This window comes from Takifugu rubripes, chromosome 22 (assembly GCF_901000725.2).
Source record: "Takifugu rubripes chromosome 22, fTakRub1.2, whole genome shotgun sequence".
Taxonomy (NCBI): domain Eukaryota; kingdom Metazoa; phylum Chordata; class Actinopteri; order Tetraodontiformes; family Tetraodontidae; genus Takifugu; species Takifugu rubripes.
The window spans coordinates 13,374,473-13,396,536 of NC_042306.1; the positions used below are offsets into that span (position 1 = coordinate 13,374,473).

General features: G+C 50.9%; 1 protein-coding gene across 2 annotated transcripts in view; it reads left to right on the forward strand.

Annotated features, from left to right (window-relative positions):
• The first annotated feature begins 1,974 nt into the window (after window positions 1–1,974).
• Window positions 1,975–22,064, forward strand: part of cdh24b (cadherin 24, type 2b) — a 106,428-nt gene continuing 86,338 nt past the window's right edge. Inside the window, exons 1-3 of one of the 2 annotated variants that reach the window (XM_029831236.1) lie at window positions 1,975–2,067; window positions 3,452–3,494; window positions 3,917–4,306. The gene's annotated coding sequence lies outside the window, so the exon portion shown is untranslated. Of the gene's footprint in view, window positions 2,068–3,451; window positions 3,495–3,916; window positions 4,307–5,355; window positions 5,480–22,064 lie in introns of those variants that run through there. The other variant, XM_029831235.1, reaches the window with a different exon arrangement.

Sequence of the window (22,064 nt, forward strand, 5' to 3'; positions counted from 1 at the left end):
AAAGATGTCGGCGCTTTAGCGAGGTAAGACGAGCTAGCTGGGTAGTTTGGGCTCGGGCTGATTTGGCTGTTCTGGGCTCCTCCGTTTCCTTTGTGTGGTTATTTTCAGAACCAGACAGAGAACATCTGGACATATTCAGGATGTTGGCTGGCCCTGTTAATGTCCATTAAGTACTTCAAATGTGCTTTATTGACCACGAAATTGTTATTGTGGCGCTTTAAATCAACGTAATGTGAAGCCCTCTGACCTGCCGATTGATAAATGCGCATTTGAGGGCGAGATTATTGTCATAAAGTGCTGTTAATTCTGATTCTGTACACACAGTGCGGACCTGCCAGAATCCGAGATAATTAAATAAATCACCTCCCCGTTAAGTGCGGAGCAAATATTTAATGAAAAAGAGTCGGAGAAGTGGAGAATCTAGTCCAACATTTGCACGTTTCTGAGTGGATGAAGAGTATTTTGTGGTTTAATTGTTTTAAGGAGGCACAGAGGACAACGCTGGAGTTTAGCCCGCTGATGGCAACATGGACGCCCAAGAACCGCCCGTCGTCCTTTGTGTTTATTCCCGTTGTGTAATTCAGCCTTCACAACTTCCTCTCCGCTCTCTTAGTCACAAACAGGTTAATGCTAATTTAGCCGCAGGGTTAGCATATCGCTGCCTCTGGAATGTTAAGATAAAGATGCTCGATTATCAATATTTTCAACCCGCCAGGCGAGAAACTACTGTGGAGGTGAATGTTATTTTCACCGATTTCGCCAGTAAGTGAAAGTATTAACATAAAGGACAAAATAAAGGTAAAAAAGTGACTCTTAATCGCTTTCCTAGCACCATCCTGTGCATTTCAATAGCCATTCCTCCTCTTTACGGTGGATCGACAGTCGTCTTTATCGCCGGGCGTCGTTGTGCACTGAGTTTCAAACACAAAGAACAAGATGTTGCTTACTTTGGTTCCCCCAGATTGACAATTGAAAGGGCAGACGGAGACAAAGGAGCCGTTACAGAAGCCGAGAACAAAAGAACAAGGGCCCATCTTGGAGTCACAAAAGATTAAAGTAGGAGAAGTACAAATACAAGCATCCATCCAGTGTGACAAATTAGAGGAATCCTGAAAAATGCAATTCTTTATGTCACAGGGCTGCACACAGTTGCCACTATTAATCAAAAATAGGGCTGACAGTTGAAGGGAAGGGAGCTTTTTCTCCACTGAAGCTGCCACAAAGTTGCCCTTGTTTTGTCACCGTGGCGGACTGAGCGGCTGAGGGCGAAGGGAAGGATGCTTTAATGCTGTCTGAGGATAAGAACGCGTGGCTGTGCTGCACCAAAGCATCTGCGGGGCAGGTGAGAAGCTCAGAGATACAGGTTCAGGAGCTCGGTGCTTTTCTAGAGCTGATGGGTCAGTTAGAAATGAACCGCCCCTGTGGTCAAATGTTCTTTTTCTTTTAAATACATTTCCCAGCGTTCTCCATCTGACCGCGATAACGAGCCGGACCTCGTCTCGTCTAACGGGTACGTTGAATTTAGAGTTCCAGATGTTTGAAGGTCGGTCTCTAGACGAGGTTTTTTAAAGAATATAAAACATGATAAAAACGTAGATTCAGCAGCCCAAAAAGAGGTTGTTGAGGGCCTTCCTCAGTCCCTGCGGTCTGTGTAGACCCCCCCCCCCCCCCCCCCCCCCCACACACACACACACACACACTCCTAACAGTTTGAGGGGCATCCTGAATTCACCCGGCTGATTAGCATGCTAACGCTGATGATGTTGCTAACAGTCAGATTTGGGTTTCTGAGAGTCCGCTTTAATATTCAGTCGGGAGGGGCAACGTCACAGGAACATCAAGCTGGAACAGCAGCGTGAAGACGGGAGGATTTGGCAGAGGAAGGAAGGGGGAGACAGCGGATACACCTGAGGGAGGGGAGGAGACGATTAGAGACAGGTGCAGAACATGGAGCTAATTAGTTTGGGGCAGGAGCAGGCCAGACACAAGACACAGATCCTGACACGTCCTGGATGGATCGACTCCTAGTCTGGCAAAAAGAAGCTGTGGAACCTGCAAGAGATTGAGGTAAAGATCACGTTTGTCTCGTCTGGGAGTCTCCGGGGGGGGAGCCCGTGATGGAGGGGCGGCGGCGGCCCGATAATCCCCCTCATGGGCACCACTGGTGCCTCCTGAAGGGGCTGATGCAACGATGAAGCAATCAGCGCTCGGGAGGCGAACGCAGACGGAACTTCGAGCGTCTCGAACCGCTTTTAACAGTCGTGTAAGAATTCCCCTACAGGCGGCGTTACCGGGGGCGACGTTTCCAAGGGTGTACGTACGTGATGTCATCACAGGAACGTGGACTGGACTTCTCTTTGATGTCAACGTGCCCACGGAGACGCGCTGTGAGAGAGGAGGGTCCACGACAGCCGCCACCGACGGGCGCGCAAACATTCAATCCGCTCTGTGGCAAATGCCACCGGCGCCGGCAGATTAAAGGAGAGGTGGAGGGCAAAGGGAAGGAGAGGGGGGAGGAAAAGAGGGAAGGGAGCTCGGAGCGGACAAAAAGAGGAGCTGACAGTGCCGGAGGGAGCAAACATCACCTCCTGTCTGGGGCCCTGACAGCCAGGAGCAGACAGGTGGAGACGGGAGGCGGACGTGCTGTTTGTGCACGGAGAGAAGCGCGTCTGTCCGTCCGGGCCGGACGTGGGCGGAGCATGGCAGCTGTCCACGCGCGCCTGAGAGCCGTGCTTTTAGACGCCATACCTGCGCACACCTAGGATAGCATCACGCATCTGTCCGGCCGTCTGCTAATCCGCTGCCGCCTGTCACTCGGCCTGTCTGTCCGAGCGCCCGCGCGCCTGCATGCTAATGTCGCTGTGAGCACGTGGTCTATTTCCACACCTGCTCGCCTATCATGTTGTCACTCACTGCGCCGTCGCCGGCGTTCTGGACGTGCGTGCACATATGCCGGCGTGTATGTCTCTCCGCTCCCCGTGGGACTCGTATCCTGATAGATGACTGGAAGATATACTGAGATCAGAGAGCCGCGGAGGCTGCAGGGAGCCCCCCCCCACATCGTCAATACTGCTGCACATGACAGTGGCCTTCGGGAACGCACAACCGTCGCCCCCGCAGGCGCGCACGCACACGCACACGCTCAGCGGTGTGCCCAGACGCCCACCTTGAGGGTTTTCCATAAATCAACGTGAAAGTGTGGTGATGGAAGCAAAACGTGGGCGAGTCCACCTGGAGGACGGTGGAATCCGGACCAAGGCGGGGCGACCTCGCCTCGGAGCGCGAGGTTCCACGGTGGAATTTGGCCTCCCCCTTTCTTTTCTCGTGCCCCTTTCTACCTCTTCTTGTTGGAGCGCCACTCCAGCCTCACCTGTTCATCCCTCGTCAGTCCGTCATGTATTTATTTTTTTCCTTCTTCAGATTTCAAAGTGTTTTTTCTTCTTATTTTCAGGCTGGATCCAGTTCTGGATTTGCTGGTCTGGTCCATCACAGAGGTAGGTCAGCGTTGGACAGAATGGCTCTTCTGATCGAATAAATAATCATAATTCGTATAATTATATATTATAAATCCAAATACTTGATGCACGTTAGAGCAGCAAAATGAGACCTGGAATGTTAAAACGAGCTCATCGTGATTGTGTTTTCACTCTAGTTCAGATCAGCAGCCCGGTCCTACGAGCTCCGTTCCACAGCCGGGTTTTCTGTCCTCCTCAGGCTGGACTCAGGCCCTCGTAGGGCTGTTGGCCCCCTCCCGTATCATTTAGATGTGACACCCAGTTAGCATGAGCATAAAAGGCTATTCCCAGTAACAGCTCCCACATATCCGGGCTGACAACATAACGAGGATGTCAAGATGTATCTGGATAAACCAGCTAGCAATAGCTCCTAAAATTCCCCATTTTGTATTTGCCGACAGACTTCTCCGGCTCCTCTCATCCGCCACCACAACCGTTGTACCGGTGGAAATATCCAGGCGCCAGAAGACACGGCGAGGGGGGGAAAAAAATAAACGATTTAACCTCCCCGTCATGAGGTTTACTCGACCGTAAACAGCACAGCAAGGAGACGGCGCCCTTGCACACGTATCCCCTCCAGCTTGTTGTCTCCACAAAGTGCCTGAAACCTGTTTGGGGCTGGTGTGCACACACAACGTCCGGCCAGGTTGTGCGGCCCGGCCAACCGGCTCCTGCCTGCCAAACACATGGGCAGCGGACACGACTCTCCAGGCTGCATCTGAGCGAGCCGCATCCAGCCGGACATGATCGCAGGACTCCAGGGGAGAGCCAAGGAGCAGAGCCACAAATGTGTAAGGAAAATTCACTAAGTTGTAATAGGAGGAGAGGGAGAAGGGAGCTTTTAATCCCCTCTCTCTCTCTCTCTCACACACACTCTCTCTCACACACACACACACACACACGGTCTCCCCTGGATGGGTAAATCAGCCCTTTCAAGCTCTCTCTTCTGCCTGGCCCTGTTCAACTGTGTTTCTTTAATAGAGAGGGAGCGGTCGTCTTCTTTTACAGACACACACACACACACACACACTCACTCTGCCATTCTTCCAGAGTCCATCTACAACTGTTGACTAAAGATAGTGGACTTACAGCATGTGTAGGGACTGGGGGGGGTACCTGCTGAGAGAAGCATGCGTGTGTCTGTGTGTGTGTGTGTGTGTGTGTGTGTGCTCACCTGTAAGAGACTGATAATAATTTGCTATTAAGTGATAAGGACACAGGTAATGGCTTTTTGAAATGGGAGCGCGGTGAAGATGTGCTGATTAACATGAATATTCTAATGTTATCATCAGCCGGTAATCAGGCGATGACTCGGCGTTCATAATGGCGACGCCAGTCACGATGGCGCCCGCCGAAAGAGGGCAGCTCCCGATTCACCGGGTTCACGCGACAGAGATGTGCCCTGGGTCCAAAGGGGACCGTCGAAGGCTTCAAAGCGGTGAGCCTTGAATATCGAGCTTCTCTCACTTGTTTTCCGAGGGTTTGTTTTTAAAAGCCGGTGAAACCTGGACGTGGTCATGATCCTGTTGACTGAGGTTCGAGCCTGCAGAGAACACGGTTGAACTGGAATGCACGTTTCTAGCTCCAGTAAATATTCCCGTGAGCTCTCTTCATCAAGGTAATTAGTCATTACTGAAACTCCCCTGTGGCTTCATATGATGTATCGACGCGTTTCTTATCAAAGATCAATACTGATAACGAGTTATTACAGGAAAATGAGCAGAGGTAAAACTCAATTTATGAGATGGAGGAGGGGGCGAGGGGGTCTGAGAGAGGGAAAGGGTGAGGGAGGGGGAGAGAGACGGGGAGAGAGAGAGAGGGAGTAAGTGGGAATGAGGGAGGGAGGGAGACTGATTCTGGATCAGCGTTTGTTCTTCTTGGACTCAGTTTTGCGACCGGCTGACGGGCAGAACAGGCGACGGAGGAAACTCGCTTCGATCCTGGCAGAGCGGAGACATTTGGAGGTAAAAAAAAATAAAAAACCGCCGCTTGTCCGATTATAAACGCGCCGTCGTTGCTGTCGCGGTTCTTCTTTTCCTCTTGTCCTCGCGGCGGCCAGGCTGACCGAGGATCAGGGTCGTACACGGGAACTGCGTTTTTCTCTGTCTGCACATTTGACACTTTGATTATTGATTCCCGATGTCCCCTGAACTGTTTCCGTGAAAGGGATGCGCCGGTTCGTTCGGAGCGACTCTGCGCGTATTTTCGGACAAAGGTTTTAAGGTAATAAAAGTAGATCTCAGTTAAAAAAAAGAAAACATCGTTATTGAAGTTAATCCGCGACAACAGATGTTTCATAATGAGCGACACTTGGCAGACAGCCCTCATTAGGAGCCTGGTCTTATCGATGCGGGACCAGTCCCCTGACGCACGCGCGTCCCCCCGCAGCTCCTACGGAGGAATTCGCCGCCACAGTTGTCGTCCGCATCGATCGATCCTCACTTTGATCCATTTGCCGATCTGTAGTTGTTGCTTTTTGGGTGATCGCCGAGGGAGTCAGAAGGCGATGTCGCCTTTTTTCCGGCGCATAACGGAACCGGCGCAACGCTTTTGCGCGTGTGCGCACTCCTAAACGTCTGCGGCAGTTAACGAAAGAGCGGCGGGGGGGGGGGGGGCAGCGGCTGACGGACTGTAACGCAGACACCCCCCGGGGCTGATATTCTACCTGCACGCCGTGCGTGTGCGCGGTCCGTCTGCGGTCCGCGGCGTCGCTAATGAGGGTGATCGGCTCCGACTCGCCCGGAATCCTCCGCTTAATTGCGCCCATTTATTACGCGACCCCATAAGTCTGCGATAATAACTGTGCCGCGCGTCCACGGGGGTCGTGCTGGACCAATCAGCTTCTTGTTCCCGCGCCGTGAACAAATGGGGGTGATTTAGCGCGCGGCGCTCTTTGGGGGGGGGGGGGGGGATCTGCCGGATTTGTGATCTTCTGAGGTCGCGTCGATTGTCGCTCCCGCGCCAACTGGCCCTTTTGTTATTACAGGCGCGAGACGTGTCTGTGCGTGATCTGTGCATGTTCAGCCGGCTCTTTCAAACAGGGATCTTTGCAGCTGGGTCATGACACACACATGCACACGTGCACAAACGCGTCAGATCACCGAGATTTGTCTGCGACCACAGGAAACATCGTCCTCGTCACACCTTTGGTCTCCGGGCCGGAGGAGGGTCCACGTTTGTTGGCACGCGCCCGTCACGAACCTCTCAGCGGGTCTTAAATCACGCGCTCTCCTGGCGGGATGTGGTTGCGTCAGCATTCGGTGAATAATTTATCCCACGCCAGATGTGGACTGATGAGCAATCAGGAGGGGAGAGGGGAGACAGGAGAGGGGAGACGGGGCTGGGTGAGAGGTGGAAAGAGGCGAGGTGAAAGGAAACAAAGGGAAATGAAGGGACGGGAGAGGATGTGTCGGTGGAAGGGACAGGTCGCTGACTTATGCTGCCGATAAACCTGCCCGAGAAATCACTGCTGGAAGGAGAGGAGCCGCGGCCGTGGAAGGAGAGGGACACGGCAAATCCCATTAGTGGACATTACTTTGTATTACGGCTGACAGTGAACAAAGGAGTTGAGGATGGATGGGGAGAGCAGGGGCGGAATTGTCCCTCCAGGAGTTTTTCCGACTTCTTAGCAGCCTTCAGTTGTGCTCGCTGCCACGTTTGAGAGCACGTTGCTGCTACCAGGTGGAAAGAGCAATTTGTTTTCCTGAAAATGGCTCAAGCTTAAGAGCAACTCGCAGGATTTCCACCAAAGCCCATCGCAACATGATTTTGTATTAATCTCTGTGGACAAGTGCACCACATCTTCTGATTAAACTGGCTTAACTCGTTCCAGTCCGGACTGTTTCCACTGGAACGCTCTGGGCCATGATGGGAATGATGCCCCGATGGGAACCTTTGCTCGTTTTCGTTGGGGGCCGTTGTTCTGGCGTCTGTTGTCCAGTCGCTGAAGTACCGGATGCTTTTGTCTGGAACGTTGAGGAGCTCTCGCACACGCTGCGCCCGGAGAAGCCCCTCCTACTCGGTAACCAGTAACCCAGGCAACCGTGCCGATTGGACACGATGGCGGGTTGGGTCGGGATTGCTTGAATTTGCATTCCTCGGAGGGGCTGAGAGAGGGAACAATGCTGGCCCGCTCCGCCCTCCAAAGACAGGAAGTAGCGATGGCAAAGTCGGAAGATGCACTTGGGAGCGGCTCTGGAATCCGGGCCTTGATTGAAAAATCCTCGTTCGGCGTTTCAGACCCAACTTTGTTGCTCGGCGAACTTTTACTTGTAAGACGGATAGCTTGCTAATTATGCGGCGGATAATCCCCTGGCTGCCCCTCTCAAAAACTCAATCAAGCTCCATCAGCGACGGGGCCCCCGAAGGCGCCCGACGTGCTTCCGAACATGCAGATCACCCTTGGATGGCGAGGAATAAATGGCTCCGCAGACGCCGTCGCCCCCTTATGGGAAACAAGCTGAAAATGGTAAACGATCAGTAGGATTCTGTTTTTGATTCATTCCTAATGAGAATAGGAGAACTCCCCCCCCCACAAGTTTTGAACCCATCGGGGCTTTTTTTGTGTGGCGGGAGACGGACAAGCGCTATTCATTAGCTGACAATTCGCTGGAATGAATCAGACAACGTGGCCTCGCAGGGATCCCCGTGAAGAACAAGGAAATAAATGCTCAGTACTCAAGACGTGCGCCGTCCCCAGGGCCGCCGGAGTAATGCAGTGGTAGAATTCCCTGTCCGATCCTTTCAAACAGGAGAGGAAACCGGAGGAGCTTCCAGGATCTAATGTTGTCTCAGATCCTGCTTATTATTCCTCTCTTCTTGCTTTCCAGGCACGGGGGAAAAGGAGTGAGCGGCGTGAAACCTTCAGCGCGGCTCTCTTCCTCCTCCTTTTGAACAGGAAGTGAAGAGCCGTTGACTCCGCAGCGACTCCGAATTTCAACGGTATCGTCCCCAATTAGCGACTCGAGGCAAGTGACTGACGAGCAGTTCCTCGCCCGCACGCGCCCCCTCCCTTTAAACTCCGGCTCGATGTGAAGGATAAAGCGGCGCGTGCTCCTCTGGTGCCCTTTGATGGTGATCGTGCATCAAAGGAAGCGAAAGGCGCAGATTGCTGACTTTGGGTTTTTAAGGCGGCGGATTAGCCAAAGGTTTCGAAACAAGCAACTCCCTGGAAAAAATGTCGGGGGATTTAGCCGGAACATCCTTCGCACTTTTACCCATCATCCCTCAGCTGCAGCTGCAGCATCCCCAGGCGGAGGTTAGAGGCGTGCACGCCGACCTCAGGCTGCGCACGGTTACGTGGAGGCGCATCCTCTCATAATGGTTATTGAGGGAAGGGGGGGGGGGGTCATTTTGATGTGCTACAGCTGGCAGGTTTTTTTTTTTCCCCTTCTCAATGGATGCTGCAGAGTCTGTCACGCTCCGACTGCTCTCAGGCTGCCATCGATGTTTATTAGCATGGCGCCGCAGACGTTCCAGCTAGCGCGAGAGGAGACGCGCTTTACCACTTGCGAAAATATTGCGTAATCGCCGTCCCCACGCCATTAAGGCGAACTATGATGGACAATAGCCGGGGGAGTGGGAGAAGCCCGGGGCACCGGCGCCGGAGCGCACGTCTACTTTAGCTGTCAGACGTGCTAGTTCATCCCTGGTTGGGTCATCAGACGACTAATTACACCCAAGCTGTTCAGAGAAGTGAGACACTCGAGCGCTTAGAATATGGAGCAGTTGGTCAGTTGGTCCAACTCCCAGTCCAGTGATGGGATTGCTGGGATGAAGGAGGGTAAAGAACAGCTCAGCGGGAGGCACAATTACACCTCGAGAGGCTGCCACAAGCTCTGTGTGTGTGTGTGTGTGTGTGTTTGTATCACACGCCGCTGAGCCCAGGAAAAGGGCCCGTTTGCTGTTGGTTGTAGCTGTTGGTTGTGTAGACGCGCTGCCACCGGCTTGAATATTGGAGCAGTGATTCAAAGTGAATTTTTTTTTTTTTTGAACGTCTGCCAGGAGTCGGCTTCTGTTTCAACGCGGAGCATTTTTCTCGCCTTTGTGTCGTGTCTTCTTGGGAATATTTCAGCGCAGACACGCGCCAGGTACAGGCCGTTCACCAGACAGACCTTGGGAATGGTTCGAGTTATGTGACTGTGATGTTTGTGGGTTTGTTTTAATCGTGTATAAGCGCTGATTTAAAGGGCTGTGATCTGATGACCTTCTGGCTGTTTCCCACAGGGGCTAATATAGTCGGTGCATTAGTTGTCCATGTGATAGGTGCGTTAATGTTCACCTCCTCAGAGCTTTTATTGATATGTTGAGGGTCTTTATTCATTATCAAGCTTCTGGTTGCTTTGCCTGCATCACTCATTGTAGCAGCTGTGATGCTAACAGGGCTGAATTAGCATTAGCTTTGCCCTGGTGTTTGCAGTAATACTGTCATACTGTTGGCTATCATTAAGACCCAGTGTTTATGCCTGGAATCACATGCAGATATTTTGTATTTTGATAATACTCAGTAGTGGAAGTTGCAAAATTTAGGCCCGTGTCCTGGGGTTTAGCTTGTGTTCTGTTAGCCACCAGCGCTAAGCCACTAATTTGCTGTTGATAGTTAATTTCTCCTGATGTTTAGATAATTGTTTAATTGCTTGAAATGTAAAGTCCTCTGCTCATTTAATTGGCTAAATGAGCCCTCAAGATGTAAATGACTGCTTCTCCTGCGACTTGCGCGAGAAAGTTTAGGAGAAGAAGCTCGTGATTCACCCCTTTACCAAGAGGTACGAAAAGCCTTTTCTGTTAGAATTTAGATCAACTGTGTGGTTTTTACTGCCAGGGAAGCTCGTTCCATTCTCTAAACGTGTGACTCATGGAGGTAGGAGGACTGAGGAATCCAAGTGGAGAACAGGATGAAGAAAACAGCCATTTGATCTCAGTGGCACGCAGCAGCTCGCATTACCTCCATGATCGCTGGCAATATAGGTGGAATCTCAGCTGCAGACAAATGAAAGCAGCTAAAATGAGTGCTTCGCCGCACTGAGGCTCACATTTATTGCAAAATTAGGTTTTTGCAATTAAATCTAGGAGACAATAGCAGAATGGGGCCAACTCTTCTGGGGAGACACTTAAATCTGACACCTTTTCTAGGTAAAGACACCCGTCTATTTGCTAAATGCCCACATCTCTGCTGGATCGAAGGTCCCTGTAACCAAGCGTTGGGGTATTTATGACTTGCATAGAAAGGTGAAACGTCTCTTTATCGCCTTCCATTGGTCCACCTGTGCATTTGGACGCCTCTAGCGGTGACAACCTGCAGCATCTGCATTACATCAGGGCCTTAAAAGTTCCTATATGGGCTGTACAGACACCGCCTGCGACCACTCTGGGGCTGTAAATACGGGCGGAGCTGCCATAAATGTCGTAATCTTACAACCTTTTACGATGACAGGTGAGGCCAGTTTCTCAGTGGGCCCACTGAAGGTGTCTGAAGTCACTGATCTCTGGTAAAGTGCCATAAATTAGAGGGCTTCTATGGGTGAAAGCTGGAGTTTGGATCTTTTCTCTTCAGCTCCTCATCGAGACGTAGCAAACAACTGACTGTTTGTTGTCGTGAAAGCACTGGCAGTAGTTATATAATTTCACACACTGGGTGAGCGTTGCAGGTGCCAATGGCTTTAGAATTACACCCTGGGGAGCTTTCTTGAAGGGAGACTTTTGAATGGAAATCTCTGCTTGTGCAGGAGGTTGCACATTTTCTTTCTGAGTATTCATCACTTCTCCAATTGAGCTCCTCTTTCTCGCTGTCGGTACTTTGGAATAAATGCAGCACGCGCCCCAGGTGAAAGTAGCGCGTAGGTGCTAGCTTGCGCGGGCAGAAACGATCATGTTCTGTGTCAGCTAGCTACAGGATAAGCTTCCACCTATGACACTGGGTCCTGCAGGAAGGGAGTAAATCCTGTTGTAAATCTGCCTTCATGGCGATAATTAGCTCATTCCTTCGCTAAATTGCCTCCTGCAGGACTCTGATTGGGTTCTACGCGCTCGGCATCGACGCAGCCTGTTCCTCCGCTTCTCTGGGACCGAGGGGCACATTCTGAATGACTGTAGGACAATGATGAAGTGATAGATGCAGCCGTACACCCGGGGACTGAGACGTGCAAGGCCGCGAGTCTGATTCCCACTAACGGCAGTTCTCCTCCAGCTTGATGTATGAAGACTGGTTACAGACGTGCTGGCTTAAGAACAATCTCCACATCCAAGGCCCTGCCGCCTTGTAAAGCTCCCTCTCTTCTTAGTTTTAATACTGAACCAGTCTGCTGTTGGACCGAGATGTGGAGAAAACGCTTCCCAGCTTCACCTAAATCATTACCCACACATCAAACACCATCTGCGTTTCACGCCGCCGCTTTGAAGATTCTTTCCTCATCAGCGTTGTGCCTAAAGGAAACTCCAGAAAAGTGTGTGAAAGCGAGTACGCACATGCAGAAGAGCTCGGGCTACGCGGAGCGGCTTTCCGCCTATTTTCACCCAGCGGTCGCTCCGTAAAACCACCAACACTGGACTCTCCTGTTATTTGGCCTCTGGGTGGCTGCTCAGAGATGGAGTCAGCTGATCCAGTCGCACAGCAGTTGGGGGGGGGGGGGCAAAGTGTCAGCGGACGTGCAGCTGTTTGCAGCCGCGTCAGACGGAGGGAGGCAGAAGCTAACACGTGCAATTCTGGGACATGACCGAAAACTGTCTCGTTAGAGTGCATCAGGAAATGGATGAAAGGGAGAATTCCCTCCGTGTGGGAGGTGGGGGGGGGGGGGCGCGTGCACATCCCTGAAGTGTGCGCGTCCTAAGTCGAACCCAGACGGTAAAGAGCCGCTCGGGCCGTGATAACACGCCGGACATGCTGCAGAGTCAACTGGCTGAAAGCACCTTGACTGATGGTATTGAACATGGTAAATGGCAGCACTTTGTGGGCCTTTCCCAGCTCAAAACACACATCCAGAGGGAACATTCCTACCTCGCTATCCAAACACGCCTATTTTTTATTTATTTTTTCATTTTCTTTTAAGACTCCCCGGAGTAGCTCCAGTTTCGGCGTGCATCCGGCCTCTCAGGAATTACAAGGGGTGAGCCGCGGAGCATGAAGTTCATCAGAGGCGCAATAAATGTAGCGCACTTCACTTGTCTCGCGTGATATTTCAGCGCCGAGATCCACTTGAGAAGGCTTTTTGATGAATGGCCAATTAGAAGCAGACTCCTCAAGCCCGGTGGCTGACTGATCTCTTTTTAATGGCGTTCTTCTTCCTCTGATAAAACGCAAAAATGAATCATCGATACTCCGGCCCCTGAAGAGCACGGAGATGAGAATTTAAATGTAACCGGGAGTGCGGCGGCGCCGCTGGGCGTGGAGCGCGGCGACTTTTGAGCTAATGGCGGTCAGGGCCGGTCACCCTCTGCTGCACCTGGATGAGGTTTGGCAACATTATGGAGTTTATAATCCGCTCATTGTTCCACTTTATCCACATTGATCTGCAGATTGTACGTAGTTAGCGGAGCAGACCGGCTGCGCGCCTTTTTAAAAATGTTTTCATTTGTTCCTCAGTGCCCCCCCCCCCCCCCCCCCCCCCCACGGTGCCACATTGAAACTGCACTGCTGCGCTCTTGATGCTTTAAGCAAAAACTAATTTCAATGCATAATTAATGCGCTGGAGAGGGACCGATATGGGGAAAACAGCCTTAAATGTTCAAACAAAGGCTCTTTTCTTGACTGGCAACTTGCTCCAAAGTGGCCAAGATCTGTTTCCTGTTTGTATTTGGGGGGGGGGTGGGGGTGGGGAAGGGTGGGGGGACACCACTTAACAGTTTAGGCTAGTAGTGTTCAAAGGCCCCTCCAGCCACTTTTGGACCACCCGCTGAGTGTCATGGATCTTCGCTCTGGTTGGTGTTTTTGCTGCTCGGCCACTGGAGGTGCCGTCAGTGTCTCTGAACTAATGGAACCGGTCCAGAATCAGGCGTCGGCGGTCCTTTTCAAACCAGTGGGGAAACTGCAGGTTTATATATATACTTTCCCCCCTCCTCCGACTCTTCTTGTTCCCTCGGCACAATGCGCCCGGGCCGAAAATTGCCAACCGGACCTTTCACACACCGGCACAATGGCGGCTTCCCGGGCAGGTGGGCACTTGGAGCAATACAGAGGGAATCTTATTTGTTGGATTTGGACTTCATAAACATCATCATCATCTCGGCTACTCTGAATTGCGGCGCCGCTCAGCGGCGACCCCAATTTTTGTGTGGGGCCTTGAATGGAGGATGCGCTCCGGTCTCCTCAGGTGCACCGGCAATCGAGGCAACAGAGAGGAGCGTGGAATGTTGGCATGTTTGCTATGGATGTTCATCCACGTCCGTGCTCTGATTTAATAATGAATTTGCCGCCCTGCTGGCTGGAACCGTCAGCGTCTTCCCTCCAAATGAAGTTTTTCTGACTGTGCCGCTGCCAAATATAAACTATGTAGAACATTAGTGTAACAGCCCACGCTCTTAGAATTTAGATTTGTTCTTGAGTGCGCGCCAAATGGCCTCTATATTTTATGAGCCTTCTCTCCACTAACATACCATCTTGAGACTAATTATCATAGTCGCTCTCAAACACAAAGCTCGTTTATTATCGCGCTGACATCACATTTGTTTTGGCTCGGCCTACATGGCGGGGGCTTTGGAATAATGCAACGCCGGAGTCGTGTTCTGAGCGCGGCGCCGCGCGGTTTCGACCGAGCTCCTTGTTCCTTGTTGCAGCAAGGTTGTTCTCTGTCTCTTCCTCTTCAAGTGGACTGGAAATCTTCCCGTGCACGTGAGCGGCTCACTGGGGAGCCACTTCTGATACTCGGGAAGCAGTTTTCCTCTCTCGGCTGTGGCCTAGAAATGCCTTGATATTTGTTGAAAGACTATAAATAATAACTGCACATGTGTATGTATATATTCAGTATGTCTATAGCTTGGAAAATGGATACAGTTCATGGAAGAAGAATTCCCTTATCAGCTGTAGGGTTGAGGATCCATAAAATTAGTTGAACATAAAGGAAAAGATCACGCCAATCACATCACACCTGTTCTGCTTTGGTGTTTCTCCAGGATGATAAAATGCTGCCACGCGGCGCAGGATCGTGCGCGCCAGTGCTCCGAGATTACGTGACAGATACGCCGCAGGCGCGGAAAATCGTAGACGGCGTTTTGTGTGAATTAATTATAATTGACGTCTGTGTCTGCGGAGACCTGCACGTGCGCAGTAATTAGCTGTTCTTTCGTGGGGATCAGCCGAGTGGCTGTCGTTCACGAGGAGGCGCCGAAAACACGGGCGTTTATGGGAATAGATGCAGCGGCTGATCCGTCAGATTACAGTTAAAGCCGCTAACATGCTACAAGCTACGGGCGGCTAAATGATAGCTTCACGACATTGGAGTCGAAAAACCTAGATTCATCGGCTAATTAAAAACGACAATGACGTTATTACATCAGTCACATTTGCATTCTTTTACACCAAAATGCACCAGATGCTCCGACTTCTAATGCTCCCGTTCTCCTTAATATCCCGCCTGATTGATAGTTCTCAGGCCGTTTTGTTGTTCACATGGAAATGGAGTTTAGTGAATCCCACTAATGTAATCAGACACAATAAGCGATGACACCTGAGTGGGTGTGTTGGGTTGTTGAGCCTAATGTGTTGTGCTGCAAAACAGGGGAATATCATTGTTATTACTCAATGCCACCATTAGCCGAGTTAAGGCGTAATACAGGCTGACGGATCTATTTCAGTCGGAGGATTTGACTGAGTATCATCACATCGTGGAGGGATACGAAATGTTTCACCCTTTAGAAAAGGTCGAACAATGCAAATTGCATTTGGGATTCATTAAGGAGAATCTGCCCGCTCGTGTCTCCGAGCAAGAATGATTTAAAACGTGAAAAATACCCCAAAATTAGCCTGCATCCTCTTGTATCATTTGCTGCCAGCGGGTGGGCTGACCCGCTGCGACCTAAAGCTGTGCCTCGGGCACGGCCCTGGTCGGCCTGTCTCCATCACAGGGCCTCAGGAAGCGAACAATGAGCCCAGATTTGTTCTTCAGTGGCATCTTCTGCAGCTCCCCTGAGCCTGGACCTTCTCGATGGAAGGGAGAACAAACAGCAACGCTACCACAACATCAGGCATGCGGGAGGCAGGAATAAACCCCGCAGCAGCTGCTGGGCAGCTTTTAGGCTGTAAATTAAAGAATCAACCTTAAAATATGGGATGTGTGAGTACCAACACCAGGTATCGGGATGATATCGGCCTTATTTTAAAGTATCGGTACTCTGAAAGGTTGTCGATACCAGCTCCCAAGACTTAAGGCAACCACCCCCAAACTTTGAGTTGCACTCCTCCCCACAAGATGGCGCTGTGCCGGTCATCGGCAAATATCGTGCTGTAGACGACAGAAACACGGCTGCTCCCATCACGAAAATGTTGCCAATTCTGTGTTAAAGAACATTGCAGAACACGAACTCTGCTAAATGAAAGCTGCGAGAATCGCTGTGAGGAGTAATTTGTTTAATAGCAGTAAATTGCTAAAACACCTCCAGGTGAAACACGAGCTGGATTGAGATGTATTTATACATGTAAAGTACGAGTGGTATCGGTACTGGGTTTAAGTTGTTTGAGAGAATCCTCCCTGTAGACCACCGTGATAAATTGGATGACGGTCAAATGTTTATAGGACACCAAATTACCAACCAGGTCATTTATAACGTTGTTATAATTGTTTCCTCCGTGGAGATTTGAAGAGCAGGCGAGCATTTTTCCACCCGGAGGCCGGGAGCACAAAACAAACAGAGAAAAATACCCAAAGAACGAAATACCGCGTTTGCAAGTTCAACCTGTTTGTCGATACCGAATTGATTTGCTTGCCGTCCAAAATGGCTCAAACCTAAAAGTGATTTTCACCATGTAAAAAAAAGTGTTGAGAAGAAACAGAAACTCCTCATTATGTCCGCCGAGGACGCCGTTTCACACCTGGATTGGCAGGAGTTTCTACTTCTGGATGCGTTTCAATTAAACCTGACGGAGGGTGGAAAGATTCAGGAGATTTAATTTAGGAACTGTTGCACCTCAGAAGTGTTTGCGCTAATGAGTTATTCCTGTTTTTCCGTCTGAGTTTAGCGCTCCAGCGCCACACAATTAGGCCAGACTGTTCATCTTCATCTGTTGCTCGCGGCTCTCCGCACGGCGGCGAATCGCAGGTGCGACTGCGCGTTTGTTCGGAGGCTTCCGAGATGCTCTTTTCCCTTTAGGCAGCATCGGTTGCCCAGCCGGTATTCCCACAGTGGCATCTATCACCGAACACTTCGCAGTAACCTTCGTTTTCCCGTCCAAGCCTTGAATTCAACACGCTACGCGCAGGTCTGCTCGAGCGTGACAGACTGGCACATTTGCCTCAGTGCTGTGGTGTCTCAACATGCTAAATATTCCATTCTTCCTCTTTCGCCACCCTCTGTTTGCGCCCTTCCAGGCAGTGACGTGCGCAATATGGCAAACGTGAGCAATGACACACATGCCTGTGGTCGTGTTCCTCCAGTGACCCGTCACCATAGAGGATATAGGGGGGAACCAGCAGGGGATGTGCTGCGAGAGAGCATGTGTTCTAGTTAGCCACATCTAAGTGAAGCGTACTGATGCAGGCCTGGCAGATGAGTGCAGAGTGAAAGCCCGTTCCAGTTCCGGTCCATCATGCTCTGGCTCCCTCCGCGGGCCTGCCGTGTACCGTCTGCACAGCGCTGCCGGGTAACCTGAAGCTAGCGTGACAGCCTCGGCGGGAGAACAGCGCGGCCTGGGACAGGTGATGGTCTCATGAAAGATGGAGGTTGGGAGATTAAAAGGACACTGCACAAGGGCACCAGAAGACATGGGGGTGGGCGCTGTATGGGGTTCCCTGTTAAATGGCGCGGGTGATGAATGAGGGCCGGAACCGGCGCTGGTACATCAGCATGCGACCATGGTGATGTCACCAAAGGCCCCGGGGAACACAACCCATCCCACGAAATTTGACTTCTGTTTCATCTGCGACATGGCGCTCCAAGGTTACCGAATAAGTTCTGCTTAGGGTGTGAAATGGTTCTGATTGTGTGTTGGCTGGCATGTTGGCTCACTTGCAAGTGTGTGTGTGTGTGTGTGTGCGGTGGTGGGGTGCTCCCAGTGGGGATTGTATTTCGGTTAGTCAAGCCTGACAGATAACAGCCCACTGCGCTCGTCACATCTATTATTGAGGGGACAGGAAATTGATCGGCTCTAACGGTGAATGTTACCCTGCCTGCCTCCGAGCCTTCCCTCTTCTTTCTCCTCTCTCCACCGCTGTGTTCCACCTCCACCCCTCTCCCTATTTTCGCTCGCCGTTCATTCCCTCCCTTTCGGCTGCCCGCTGCCCTTGTTTTCCGTCATCGCTTTACTTTCCTTACTTTGCTTTGCCCTCCATTCCTCAACCTTCAGCGCTGTCCTACTTCCTCTGCAATGTCCTCCTCCTTTTCTTTGCTAGTATAGATGTCAGGACGTGCTGACGAGCAGCAGGGTCGTGCCCGCTTCTGGCGCCAATCATCCTCGCCGCTTTATTAACGGTAAAAGTTTTCTGCTGCGGCTGACTGCGTGAATAATTGGACTTGGAGTTTCCTGGCAGGCTCTTGCTCTTGTTGAAGTTGTTGCTCCTCTGTATATCAACACAGCCGTCTCCTCTTGCATCTCGGCGTGCAGCGGCTCTTTTCAGCCGCCCTCCCGGTCTCCTCATTTACCCCTCGCGTCATCAGCGAGACATCACGACTCCGGCTCACCTTTGATCACGCTCCCCGGGAGCTCTTCGGCGCTGGGAAACTCAAGTGTTTTATCTTTGTTGTGTGACAATTCGGCTCTGGAATAAGACCACGTGTTGCCAGCCAACACGGCGATTTGCGAAGAAAGCCTCATTTGAGCTCAATTCATCATCGAAAGATTGCCCCGGCTTTTATTGATAATTGCTTTTTTCCGTTTAAAGGGACGGCGCTCCAACCGTCAGTCGTGTAAACACGAGCGATGCAGCTGTTGCCGCAATTAACTTCTCACTTTCCCTAATGAAAGGATTAATCCGCCCGCAAATCTCTCGGCTTCCTTTCAAATGCCAAGCCTCCATTCAGCGAGATGGCAGGGGAATAAAGGCGGCCCGCGTGGCAGAAAATGGGGGCTATCTATAACCGGAGCCACAAGTCACACTCAGCCGCTCAGCCTGCCGTCGTGTCATCAAGACCCCTTTATTGCTGCGGAACAAGAGACACCCTTAGCCAACTGCTGTTTGAAGACTTCCTGAGCGGAGAACGAGTGCCTGGTTCCACAGGAAGGCCTCTCCGGGTCCACGACCAGCCCCCCCCCCCCTCTCTCTCCAGAACTCCTTGGGATTGATGGGAAACTGTTTTGCCTCCCACTGACGGCTGAAAGCCAGAAAGTGAGGAGCTTTCTGTTGCTGGAGGAAGACGTGCACAGGCAGTCGAAGGTGAATGGCAGCCTGGTGAGACCGGAGCAGAGCTCGTGCTAAATCTTTGGAACTATCGATTGGGCGTATTGATCAGTTATTTTTTTCTTTACACCTCACAGACGGGGATTAGGCAGGTGTGGAAATGGCCAGATGGATCCGGTCGACGACGGGTGTCAATCCTCCTTCCTTCTGTGGTTCAGACATCCGTCGCAATGAGCGAATGCTTCCAGTCGCGGTCGATATTCACTAAAACCCGAGTTTTTAGATGTTCGTTTAGATTGTGCGCTCCCTTTTAAACAGCATAAGTCGATGCCACGGCGGGGAGGTGGCCTTGTGTCTGCACGGCGTTCCCAGCTGAGATCAAACCGCTGGGAAAAATCGAGTAAAAGCTGCTGCTTAGCCCATAAGCTGGGTCAGGAGGTGGCTGGGAAGGTAAGCTCCAGCTGCCGCCGAGTGGCACAGCCCTAAAAGAAAAGTGGTGCATTCGCCAACTAGATGATTCTGCTTTTTCGTTACATACAAAATACGTAATTTTCCCCAGCAGGAACGAGTTCTGAAGGTTTAATCAGCAGCTGATGGCGAACTTTAATACTTCCTTTGCAATTACCATCTCATTCATCAAAACCACAGCGTCCAATCGCGTCCTCCGTCCTCGGGCGGCCGCTGCAGTGTCCTCCAACAGCCGTGTCCTCCAACAGCCGTGTCTCTTCTCTTGATTTACAGCCTTTTTGCTCCAAATGTAACTTTCTATTCATCTGCCAAAGCGACGGCCACTCCAGCGCACGTGGCTGCCATGAAACCGCTCTCACACACATCTAATCTCTCCCCGGTGTCGGAAATGAGGAGCTGGATACGAGCGGCACGAGTGGAAGGCGCCACTTGACCATTTGGCTGCACATAATGGCGACGGGACGTGACGGAAGAACCGCTGCAATCGGAGCAGCGCGAAGTTTCCCCGACCTGTCAGAGAACAGCAGATTTAACGAGTTTTCTCATAAAAGTGGAGCCGTAACTCGCCCCCCCCGCTCAGAATCCATCCTTTTATACACCAACTGTCGCCATTGATGACATTTGGCACATAATCCCCACGAGTGGGTTAAGTAGCGAAAGCGGGTGATTATTTTTATTTTCTCCTCGTTTTCTTGCGAACAGCTGAAACCGTAAACACGTTCGGGTTTTTTTTTGTTTCACACTGTCATTACGTTAAATTGTTCTGCCATTATTATTTCCTCAACGACGGTTTCGAGAATGAAATATGTCGCATTCTTTTCTGCTGCGTACGAGCAGAAACGTGCCCTCGGAACGTAACTTAGCTGTCGATTACGTCCGTTTTAGAGGCAGAGGTTTGCATTTAACTCCTCTAATTAACGATTGGAAACTTCAGAAGTCAGACAAATATGGGAATCCTTGGTTTAAACTCTCCATTTTGGAGTTTTAAAGACTTTTACGGGTACGCCTGGTGATCACTCACTTCTGGGAGAGAAGAGGAGAAGAAGACGAACTGACGCTTCAGATTGAGCGCAGGGTAACGTTTCGCCCGTTTCGCCCGTCACCATCGTCTGATTTCCCCACATGGGCTTGTGAATGACTTGCTGTCTGCTCCATTAACTTCAGAATGAGGAACACTTGGTTGTTGCTCATTAAATGCGTCAGAAAATAAAACCGGCCAAACAACGTTTCCGTTTCCGTACGTTTGTGGAGCCTAAGTAAGACTTTAGAAGTCTCTCGGCGGTGTCTTCGTACACCTATGTGGCCTCGACGGCCATTTTCCAAGGAAGCGGTTGAGTTTATCCACTTCAAATTAAATTTTAATGATATTTCGGTATGAAATTCTCGTTCCGTCGTTGCTCTGTTGTTTAATTAAACTGCCGTCTGCGGCTGCAGACCCGGAACAATTTAAATTCACGTGCTTTTGATGGTTTCTTTTGCTATTTTGGGATCCGTGGCCTGTTTCTTCCCCTCATTTCAGTTTGATTTGCATACATCACATAAACGTGCACGCCGCGGCGCTTACAGGGAACAACTCTGAGACGGGTTCTCTACAAAGGCGAGACAGGAAGAAGGACTTTTATCTGAGACAAACAGGCTGCTTTCATTGCTGCCGTGCGTCTTGCGTTCGGCTTGAGCTCAACAAAGTGATATTTGAAGGCGGATTAAGTCGTAGATTCATAAACAACCATCATCTTGATCCTCGACCCGCAGACCTCTTTATCTTTTCCATTATTAGTCTCTCTTCCTTCCACAATCCCATCCAGATAATCTGAATCTCCAGCTCCCCACCGACCGTAGTCGACTCGCTCTTAAACCCGATTACACAACTGCCCTTCTCCGTATCGCATCCTCGTCATCACCAGCTCTCGAGCCCTCTCGCCCTAATCCAGGAATCTTATCTCTCAGCTTTCTCACCAACTGTCCCAACTCTCGTTCTTCCTCGACCTTCCACCTCCAATATTTGCATTTAGGGCTTCAGACGGAGGTTTTTGTCGCGTCGATGACGCCGAACTGGAAATCTAAAGGTTTTTTTGTCCCAAAAAAATGTCAAATGTAGGAAACCTCCGAGGGAGAAGTGGAGTATTATCAAACTCATTCGGAGATTACAGTCAGATTAAGATTAAAGCGAAGTCAGAGTCCTGAGACCGGACGCCGCATGATAGCGGAAGCTTTCATGGAACCGTGTGGATGAAAGCTAGAAAGTGTAATTAGTGCACGCTCATGCGCACACGCGCCCATTCACCACCGTGTGAGCCTCCCCTCCCTGATCGGTGAATGAGGAGCGAGTCTGAGACGTGCACAGACGGAAGAACCTAACGAGGGTCTGATTAATTCATCACCGCAGTTTGGTGTGGGTGAACCTCACGTGCGCGCCCGGTTCCTGTCACCTGCTGCTCGATGGCGTCCTGAGCCGCGGTTCTTCTCAGCGGGTTAAAGCGCGTCGTGGCGCCGCTCAGATCGGCCAGTTAGTTCCGTTTTAGCCCAGAACGAACTGGGACTTTTCGGGACGTCGCCAGCTGGGCTTTGAAATGAGATCAAAGAGCATCCAGCGTTTCATCCC